The sequence below is a fragment of the Dipteris shenzhenensis genome, chromosome 3 (genome assembly GCF_047967505.1).
Source record: "Dipteris shenzhenensis isolate YYH24624 ecotype China chromosome 3, Dip_SZ_1.0, whole genome shotgun sequence".
Taxonomy (NCBI): Eukaryota; Viridiplantae; Streptophyta; class Polypodiopsida; order Gleicheniales; family Dipteridaceae; genus Dipteris; species Dipteris shenzhenensis.
Window position 1 is genome coordinate 37,586,081 of NC_141598.1, and position 8,772 is coordinate 37,594,852.

The following is an 8,772-nucleotide window of genomic DNA, read 5'->3' on the forward strand; positions in this document are numbered from 1 at the left end:
ATGGCCTCTCTCCTCGTTTGATCGATTTAAGAGGACCTCGCAATCTCTCTCATGTCAGTCTCGCAAGCTTTCGTCTCTCTTGAGCCACAACCTTTATCAATTGAGTGGACAACCAATGGTGGTTTCTGATTCAAGTTGTAGCTAGAAACTAAAACTGACATGTATTTGAAGATGTGGAAGTAACGATACCGCAAAAGTTTTGATCTCTCTCATAAATTATGCTCTCATGACAACTGTTCTGCAACCCCATTTCCAACCCTTCCAATCATCTTGCCACCTCTTGCTCATGGCTTACTTGGGCGGCACCACGACTAGGACTGCTAGATCGCTAACGTGGCATTGTCTGTAGACGAGGTTTGTGCTGAGATGTAGAATGCTTGCGTTATATAATCCATTGTTCTGGTGTTAGGCTCGGTTTTTGGATCATTTTGTGTTCATTGATCTTATTTTTCTAGCTTGTAACTCAACTAAGTATCGAAGGTGGTTCGTTTGGGTTTTTTGACCTAATTAATCTAGTTCACCACCAAGTTCTATGTTGGATGTGGCATGGATCCCACAAGGTGCAATTTCATGCAATTCCTGTAATATTGTACAGACAGAGTGTCTCGTAGCATCCCATACAAGTTCTTGTAACCTATCATCCAAGTATAATGAGGCTTTGTAAACTTTTCAAAAGTTTAATGCTCTCATCATGACAATTTTTTGGTCTGGTATGCATGCTAATGATTGTTTGGGTTTTCTGCTCTTATTGTTCTAGTTGGCAACCAAGTTTTATATTGAATGTGGCACGTAGCCCTATTTAACCTCTACAACTAGCAAGGAGGGCTCTCCTTAATTCTCGCCCAGCCACATATTCTTGATGAGCTCTCTATCTGTGTGTCCCCATTCGTTTTTCACGTGAGGTCACCTCTTTCTATGTGTGACCTCCTTCCTCCAGCTCACTCTAGAATCCTCCCCCTAGGCCTAGTGCTTGCCACATGGAGTCTACTGGAGTGCCATGTGGCCATATGAACCTTAGAATCTTTATGCCTCTTTAGGCCTTATCACTGCAATCCATTTTATTGCTTAGGCCTAGGATTGTGCCCTAGACCCCAACCCTCTAAGATCCAATTGATGCAGGCATTGTCAAGCCCTCCTGGTTTCCCGCCTAAGCCATGACTCAAGTAATTATGGCTGACATAACAAGCGCACTAAGGTGCAATGCCATGTGATTCCTATAGTATTGGACAGGCAGAGTGTGGCTATAGCATCTAGTACACGTTGTGCAAGTTTTGCAACCTTGTTAAGACAATTTGTGGCTCATTATGCATGCTAGTTATGCATGCCAATGTCTTTGAGACGGGAGGAAATGCAACATGCAAGAAGGTCATGAATGCCAGTGTCTGAGACAGGAGGAAATGCAAGAAGGTAAAGCAATAAGAGCCAGAAGTCCTCGAGATGTATTTCTATGTCTAACCAAGGAGCTTGCAAAAAGGGTGATTACTCTCATGTGAACATAACATTGGCAATGAGTTACATTTATGGATGGGATTGGTATGGTGTTAGAGAATGCCTTGTATCTTGTCTCCCCTCTAGCAGGGGGAATAGCATGGTATATTTTGCTTCTCTCTTTGTAGTTTTTTTTAATAGCAAAGTCTATCTGCCACAATGCACGATTTCATGTAGTCGTGATTGGTGGAGGAGTGTGTCCGAAACCTCAAGAAGATGCCTTGAACTCTCCTGTCAATATGCTGGTTAGCACATTAGGTATAGTGTTGAGGCACCATAGAAGAGTGCAATATGCCATGTGGAGATATCAAGTATGTGGTGAGGTTTTTATGCAATTTTCCATGATAGACCCCAAACTCAAAGAATCATGCGTAGTTGATTTTAATAGGCTTCCTCAATGCCATGAGTAAACAACCTTGTAGCATGGAGGAGGACATATACGATGGCTAGTAGGAACAGGGGAATCGAAGATGAGAACAATTCATAGTGTTTTGATTACCAGGAGTAAGTCTTGTCTTTTGAAATTCATCGTACAGGTAAGAAGAGAGCAACATCTTTGATATTATATCCCAAGCACACACATGGGTCTCCACTCACACTCTTAGAATAGGCAATGTCCCATCTATGAGCCTCCATATGTAGAGGACATCGACCTATAAATCTAGGTTAGAGTGTGGGACATATACAGACATGCGAGCCCGAGATATATGTGTATGCCCATCTAAGGGTTGTTTCCACAAACCCAAATTCCCATAAAGGAGGCCTTTTGAGGGATGAGTCTAGGATTGACATGGTTCAAATTTGGTTGGCAACGTAAGTTACTTTAGGGTTGGCCTTAAAAGACTGCCTACCTTGAGATTAACCATTTTTCTAGTTAACTAGCTTCAGTGGGGGGCAGTTTCACTTGGGGACTCAAACCTCCATGTGTGCTTGTTTGTGTGTGACCACCATGTGTGTGCATGGTTGGAGTGATCGAATCTGTGATGTCAAGTGGAGAGCCACTTGGGTTGATTGAGGGATGAATCTAATCCTCTATGATGTGACCATTCAACCTATTTAAGAGGGATTGTATTTTGAATAAAGAGAATGTCATTTTTGTTTACATAGTATCACAACCATATCACCATGCAGTTCTACTACTCCCTATGGTGGCCTAGCTCCCTCAACCTGAGTATAATATTGGCCTAGCTCCCTCAACCTAAGTATAATAGTGGACTAGCTCCCTGAACCTAAGTAGAATCTTGTATGTGATGGTTGTCATATGTTCATCACACTTATTGTCTTCTCAGGTGCCCAACTCCATCTGCTAACTAGCTCGTCCTTGATCACATTGCACGGTGCAACTCATGCTTTCAACTCCAACAAACCAACATACTTTCTGGCCAACCCATGGAGTGCATGGATGGAGGAGTCTACATTAGAAATCATCTCAGTTACAGTCCTAAATCTTACAACAGTTCACGATGAAGATGGTTGGTTGTAGCCTTTCTCCTCTCCTATCCTCACCATTAGATAGATTGAGGTGTCGGCTATAGCCTTTTCTCCTCTCTTGTCCGTGCAATCAAACAGATCGAGGTGTTTGTTTTTTGTACTCTCCAGACTTTGTATGTAGAGTGCCTCAATTTGTAGGCATCTCTAGCTCAAAATGAAATCGTGTTTTACTGCATACAAGAGGCATCCTTAGTTTGTCATCATTATGACCGATCTGCTTTGTTTTCGCCATCTATTTTTCTTCAGATACTTCTGTTTTTAAGCTATTGCGAGTGATCACCTACTACCTAAGAACTACAACCAACAATAGAGGCCTTCTCCAACTCAAGGTGAGCTACTCTTATCTATTATGAGCACTACATGTTATTGTTTAGCCCCTCAATATAACATGGTTGCTCTAGGACTTATTCAAATGGTCTCTATCAACCTATGGATTCTTTTAGCTTCGCTCTTGCATAGTTTGAAGCTTGCAACCTACATTTCTTAGATTACTTCACTCATGTTGTTCATATTTTATCTTTCTTTACTCTCTATGGCTTGTATTTTTCTTTGCTCTCTATGGCCTGTATTTTTCCCCATTTCCAATTTTAGAGCAAATGCCAAGCTCTTATAAGTAATCAGATAGGCCACAACAATCTCTCAAGGTGAAAAAGAAAGACGCATAAACTAAGGCAAAACTTTTACTCCAATATGCATCTCTACGCTTAGTAAATGCTTGTAAGGGATTAGACACCACCACTGGTGCAAAGACCATCCCATTAAGACAAAAGATTGTTTTCTGAAGTTTTTACTATGTCATGTGGAAAGCACCCATTTACATTAGGTTGAGTGCATAGCAGTAACATTGTGGTAAGAGCTTTTCCTATAAGTATTTACGGAGGCTTACAAAACTATTTAAAAATTTTCCCTATATGGCAAACCAAGATTTTTCTTCTCTTCATGCAAGAACGAAAAGAAGAAAAGCCAAAAGCTAATGAGCAAAAAATACTTTTTGGGGAGAATTAGAAAGACAAAGCCATGGCAATCATTGACCTTAGAGTTGCTTATATTTTAATCCATCATGTGGATTGCAATAAGACAGAAAATGAAGTTTGGGAGAAGCTTGAGAATCTATTTGGTAATAAAATTAATAACTTGAAGGTTTTTCTCAAGCCAAGTTTTTTAATCTAAAGATGAAGGAGAGCACATGATACTCTTAGTGAGCACTTAAGCACATTAAGCATATTAAGCTCTCTTCCTAATGAGTTGGTTGTCCTCAAAGCCAAGATTGATGAAGGTGATCAAATTGCAATTCTACTTTCTAATATTGAAAATGTCTCAAAATATGATGAAACACTTATTATACGCAGAGTAGCCAGAGAACCAGGCTTGTTCTCATTTAATGAGAATCGACACCTCCTGGAGCAAGATGGGGCTATACCCAAGATTCAAAAGATGTTCTTCTATGAAAATACAGTAAAAAGTAGGTGGGAAATGTTCAAACGTAACTTTTGCAACAAACTTAGTCATGTTGAAAATATATGTTTTAAAAAGATGGCCAAAGAACGAGAAAAGGAGCACATCAAACCTTTGCAACAAACTTAGTCATGTTTAAAATATATGTTTTAAAAAGATGGCCAAAGAACGAGAAAAGGAGCACATCAAATCTTGTAGCACAAGAAAATAACAAGGACAAAGTCTAAATTCCCTTGAATTTGCACGAAGGATATGCCTAGATACTTCTTCACTGCACCTGGCCATTGTGTCTACCCCCAAGCTCACTAGACATGTCCCAATATATTGACAGTTCCCCCCTAGTTTGCCATAGTATGCATATTAGTCATGGAAATCACACACCATTTCTCATTAAGAGCACATTCTATAGATGAATGTCCAAGATTGCAACACTGAGTTCCCAGAGTTCCTTCAATGACTTGCTAGCCGAGGGCTCTCTGGATACTACTGAGCTAACTTTCCCCTTTGGGGATTTTTTGGCCTTCCACTCCTCTTTAGCATTTGACTCCTCTGCTATCTTTGTCAAAAATCCCATTCGAACTGTTGTCCTTCGACTCCACATTGCTATCAATATGCTTCTTATTCTTAGATGACCACTTCTTTCCTTTGGCTTTACAGTTCTTTCCTATTCGGCCCTGTAGCCACTCACCCGCACAGGTCGGTTGCTCAATCACATCCGCAAGTGCTGTGTTCAACCAATCGACAGTGGCCAAGGTTGTTCGCAAGATGTGTGAAAGACCCAAAATGAAATACTCATTCAGTTCTTCCAATACAGGCTGCTAGCTGGTAGGAATCTTGCGCAAGAGTTGGTGAAATTGGGCCACATAATCTTAGACATCTTGATCACCCTATTTCAATAGTTGCAATCCTCCAAAGTTTGCAGGATCTTCTTCTCCTTGCAAAATCACCTCAAGAATACATCTTTGATGAGATTATATATCTGAAAATGATCACATACTCCACTATCCACCTTGCAGGCTGCAACCTTGCCACCTAGAGTTGACTCGAAAACAATTGCTTTTTGGGTTGGGTCCACCCCACTAGGAACATTCAATGTGTAGACCTTGTCAAACTATCAAACATGCGCATCCGGGTCTTCCTTGGACTTCCCCACAAACTTTGTGTATTTGACATGAGCCAATGCCACCACCATCAGATTGGTACCACTAGTTGGTAGAGTCAGATTCACCAGGAGCACAAGGTAGACCTTGTATTCAAGCAGGAGGGGCACTCAGTGATGGCATGCATTAACACCCGATGACTAGCCACCGTTAGAACCGGCACTAGAGGGTAAGACCGTGAGGCTGATGCCCCAAGGTTGGTCATGTGACCTCACCCCACATTGCAGAGTCAGAGCCCACATCATGGGAATTAGAATCCTTTGGCACATCTGCATGATCAAACAATGCTTTAGGCGTCAGTGGATCTTGAGGTCCTTGGGAATGTGTGTGCATGTATTACACGTGTTTACATCACGTGAATGCCCCACATCAGGCCTTGAGCAACAGAGACATGAAATGATAGACAAAGAACCATGCAAACACATGCACTTTGATGAACGACATCAGACGATAGTAAGAAAACATTGTGGTTGCCAATGTGTAGCACCTCCACAAGACAACAACAATAAACAATACGTTGTACATAATAGACACCTAATATCATTGCCACAAATAAAGAAGGTAGAGAACATAATCATGGCAATGCCAAGGAAATAACAAGAGAATGCATAGATAGACGTCTGAGAACATAGGTGAATAGATGTCTAAAGTATAAAAGCATGTTTTATTGATTGATTTTCTCGTGAAGAGACCCAAGAAGGTGAATACATAGGAACAACCTTACCATCGACACAACCGTCATGCAAAGTTGCACCTCATGAGATCTCCATAGGAATATGAAATATATGCATTGCTTATGCCATAACATTGATATAGAATTAGACATATATAATCTTTCATGAGCATTTATTCAGCCTTAGTGCCTTTCTAAAAAATAAAAAAATATTGAGCATTTATTTGGCACACCCAAGGATTATTACTAGCAACATTATACTACCTAGTTCTCATTGTGTCACCAACTATCATAAAACAAAAAGTCACCATCAAATGTATTCTCTACTTTAGAGCTTTATTACACTCTAAGTCAACCCATTGGTATGTAAGAACTTGGTGATTTAACCTTTATTTAAATCTTTGTACCCTGATTACATTTTCATGGGGCTACATTGACTAGCTTCATATCCACATGCTTCTTCTACTAAGAAATTGCATAGTCCATGAAGACTTATGATATGTTCAGCACGTAACCATACATGTCATTCACGTAGTCATCTTTTGGTCAACCAATCTTTGATCCAGGAGGTATCTTATTTATTGGATTTCCTTCCTTGTCCCTTCGATCTATCTTCTAGGTTTTATTCCCAAAGGTGAAGGACGATCCGCAACTTAAGAGGGGGAAATGCACATTATGTATAAGATCACATAAGTTGTACTCATTGTACAGGCTTCTACTACGTAGTCACTATGCTCACACATTGTACAGGCTTCTGCTACATAGTCATTGTGCTCACATTGTACTCTGATTCTTTTTCTTTTCAATTTTGGATGCTATCATATGCGACAAATGAAAAAAGCTCTTGTACATTTACCCTCTACTTACCAGTACAATTTGATAAAATTGTTGGGTGAAAATTCCTATCAAATAATGAGTTTTATGAATCAAAATGTGTTACAGCTTTGAAATCATTACCTGATGACTTGCTCATCAATGGCTCTAATGTAGAAAGTGTTACTAATAAACTGACAAGAAAATGTTGAAATGTCCCAAGCCACAATCTGTAGAAGTCTTACTAGCCAATCCACTCTATGGTTTGCCTTCTTGAAAAGGTTGGCAATGATTCATACAATGATTAACATCTTGCTCTAGTTTCACTTAGGATTTACAGTTTTACATGTATAGCACATAAATTACAATGCATCATGGGAGAAAGGGGGGCCCAAATAATGAATCAGGGTTTTGAAACTAGGAGAGAGCAAAATCTAAACTCTCTCAAATTGTCAACCCCAAAACAAAATAGCATATCTTGGAAAATAGAAGCTTTGTGTTCAAGGTGAAATATCATCTTGTCATAGACAATTGAGAGAAGCACGGTTAAAATACATGAAAGATTCAAGGCATGGCAAAGGCATGGCTACACTTAAAGATTGAGGGGTAAAGGAGTAATTAATTTGTTGACAAAGCTTTGGGGGAAAGAAAAGGCCTATCACTTCCTCTTGACAAGGATCAATGTGAGAGTGGAGTGAAAAGAGTAATCCACTTAAGAGGAGATATGATATGGGCACCCATATTCTCACTCATAACTTCTATAATATGCAGATGAGGAGACAAGGAACAATCAGAGAAGGGAACCACTGTCTACTTCCTTGAAGAGCTACCAACTTCCTATACTCTAAAGTGGTTATTTGATTATATGACTAGGATGGCCACAGACTCTTAGCCCATGGGCATCACAATATAAAGCAATTTCCCTTTTTTATTTGAGTCCTCGTTTAAGCAGATGTCATCGACAAAGATTGACTAATATGGGTTAAACTATGCTACTATACTTTATGGATATCTTAATTTGTTTTTACAAAATAGAGAGGACAACTATGAGCTCAAACAAGATCATAATCTATAATCTAAGATGTAGCATTACAAACTTTTCCATTCATGTATTATATAGTCAAACTTCTAAAGCATATAATAGAATTGACACACTAAAGACTCAGGTCATAGAGAATCTAATGGTAACCTTGTTAAGGAAGACTAGATGACATCTTCCTTAAACACAAAATAATTGAATAGATTCTTTTAAAAGTTGCTTGTTCAAAAAGGCTATGCATTGTCTCCTATGTCTACTAAAAGCTAGTGAGCTTCTCAAATGCAAATCTCATTTAATTTACTCCACTTTCACAAATCATCAAGGCTGCAAGCATCAGAGTCATTGTCATCTTGCTCATCTTTCTCATCATCATTGTGGTTTGGAAGGCCAATAAGGACTTGTTCATCCTCCTCTTCCCCATCTTCCTTATCAGTAGTATCACCTTCTACCTCTTGCTCTTCTTCATTTTTTTGGGTTGCAGTGTCCAGAGCCATATGATCCATTTTGGACTTTATCCTCATACCTAAGGTAGCTGACATTTTAAGATTGCACTTATAGTGGCTCCAATTCTTTAGGAGTCTCTAGTGTAGGCATATTCAAAACCATATTGTGTTTCAACAAATGTTGCAAACTACCATAGTTCATGTGGCCAA